Genomic DNA, 2,964 nt, shown 5'->3' on the forward strand with positions numbered 1-2,964 from the left:
TTGGCACATTTTTCGTGGGCGCAACCCACATAGTCAGCTCTGCTGCTCATCCCCCAAATGCATGTTCCTTCAATTGTGGCCCCATTTAAAGGGGAAATAAACAGGCTTTCCAATGGTATAAGAATTGTATACAATTTTTACAACAAAGAAATAATCTACCAAACACAAATTTCCTTACTTTTTGTGCTATGTTTATATTGAAGCTGAAAGGCGTAGTGGGTATGCAGTACTGTAGGCGGTGTAAGGAGAGATGAGCTGCCACTGCTGCTGCTGCTGCTGCTCCGGGAAGATGTTTCAAAACTGTGAACATCAGATTCCCAGCATGCTTTGTGCCTTAAGGGATTGTTTTAATACTCTTGGTATTTGCACACTGCTGTAACTTCCCATAGTTTCAATACATTGACTTAACGGTACGTATTAAAGTTAAGCAACGCTTTGATCATTTGTATATTTATAATTAGTTGCAACCCTTAACGTGAACTATAGCGCTGATGGTCGCTATCTGAAATCGTCCTCAAGTCATTACAACACTCATGGTTCTTTTCAGATCGCATAAATCTTTCGCCTTTTACTAAAGATTTCCGTGGAGAGGACCACTATGAGTTTATAGCAATTTTTTGATACCCTGCCTATTGGTGGGGTCCCTACCTTTGTGAAAAATAAATATTATTGCACTGTCTAGGTGTAATTCAGGAGCAACTAGTATGGGAGAAAAGCCTGTTCTGGCCAAGGTGATTGTGTTTGTGTGATTGAATGATCTTTAAAGTACTATGTATGCATAGTACTTTAAACATTATCTAACCATTTTACTATAAATGAACAGCTTCAGCAAATCATTTGGTGGTACACTGGCTTGTGACACAGAGAATGGCGTCTATGCCACAGCACGCCTGGTATTGCACCATGTAACTTTGGTGGTCAGGGGGTGTCTCAGCCTATTGATTTTTTTTTTTGTTTTTAATTGAGGGCATCTTCAAGATCCTTCACTTGAAGATAATGTTAACAAATGGTTATATACAATTGCAATCACTGTGCAGTGTGTTGTCACATATTTAATGCTTCCAAAATGTCTTGGCACTAATTTCACCTAAAATAAACACCAGAAGATAACTGCATGCCAGAGTATAAGTCATGTGTAGTAGCCCAGAAACACTAAGATCTTACTTCTCTTTTCTAGTCCTGAAGATGTAACCTGCTGCTGTGGTTGCTATGGGTCTTGGAGATGGGCAGGTCGCCGAAGTGTATAGGTGGTGGGCAGGTGTCTGATTGGCTAATTGTTGATGGCTCGTGAACTCTGCAGCCAATCTTGAAATGGCTTTCTGTTGGCCCAATCTTGGTCATTTTCGGTAGCAGATGGATACGGGATTAAATCCACATGTCCACGATGTTCTACTTATACCTTTAGATGCACTTGTACCAAGGGCATAGGTTTGCAAAGGGTTGGTAGGGACTAGTCACGACCAAAGTTTGGGAAAGACAAAAAAGTCCCTACCAATATTTTGTAAATTTGAGAGAAAAAAATATTTTGCACAATATATTTGCAAACTCATTCGTAGTATTATCAATACAATGTTCGTAGCCCAGAAGAGTTATTAATAAATGTCTACGTTTTCCAATGCGCCCTTGAGCCTGTGAGACAAGATGCTGTCGTTTAATTGGCTGAAGTGGCAGAGTCAGAAACACTACGTGAATCCTGAAAGAGTGCTGTAAGTAGTCTGATACGGTAAGCTACTAAATTCGCCAGGAAATAATAACGCCTCATATCAGTATTTAGTTTGGTCTCAGCATTGATATTTTGACCCTTTTGTGCTCTGAAAAGCCACCTAAATAGAAAAGATTTTTTTCCACCCATAGAGCTATCAAAAAGCCCAGGTCGCTGTTAGTTAGCTAGTCGGAAAACTACCCACATTGCAAAGCTGCTAACCCTAAATCGCCACCCATTGTACAATGGAAACATGTTTTGAAAGTTGTTAGTGTGTAGGGCATGTAACTTTAGCTTGCATTACATCTGGTCTTGTTGAAGCCAGAAGGATAAACTACCCTACCCTGTTTAGACAATTTTACCCATGAATGTAATCAATCACACTGGCTATTTTGAGAATACATGTTATACTTGAAGGCAGTAAAAAGGCCAATAAATTGGGATGCCCAAATGTATGTAGCATATAATTCATGAATACATTATTTCATTTCACTGCAATCCAGATGATGTAGGCTTAGTACAGCTCCATAAAACCTGAACCATTTACCTACATATTACTAATTAATTTCAGAACAAACAAATGCACTGCATGTACTTCTCATTAGGTAATTTTGTTCATTAAGGCAATATTTTGAAATGCATTCAGGAAACTAAGAAATCCAGTGCAGATGTAGTGCAGGTTGAGGAAGAAGCAGCTGGACCATCAGGGCTTCAGATGAGGTCTTACTCATGTTTGGGATATCCAAAAAGGAAAACAAAAACATGTGATGTCAAGAAATGTGGAGAACGTTTATTTTGTTTTTTAAACTAAGGGTTTATTATTCTTAATATGTTTAAATCAGTTCCAAGTTCCACAAGTTATTAGTACACAAATGCTAATATATTCTAATAAAGTGTGCCTGTTAAATATAATATCAACTACATTTTTTAATTTATGGTGGGGTGGGGGGGGGGCGTCTGCCGGGCAATGTCCCTACCAATGCTGAGACCAAACCTACGCCCTTGACTTGTACTGTGCCCCTATGTCTCTGCTCTGGCTCTGTCTAGTGCAATTACAGCGTCCATCCACTGGGTGAAGAGGATTGACTTGTTGCCATGTTAAGTAGGCTACCCACTCCTTAATAGGCCGCAAGGTGAAGCACGAAAAGTGCTTTAGAAAATGAATCCCGTTCCACTCACTGGCATCTACACAATCTTTAGCTTATAAAAAAGAACGAGTCGTGGTTAGTTACCAAAAAAAAGTTCGTCGCTGATTTTCCAGT

The sequence above is a fragment of the Sprattus sprattus genome, assembly GCF_963457725.1.
Source record: "Sprattus sprattus genome assembly, chromosome: 14".
NCBI lineage: Eukaryota > Metazoa > Chordata > Actinopteri > Clupeiformes > Clupeidae > Sprattus > Sprattus sprattus.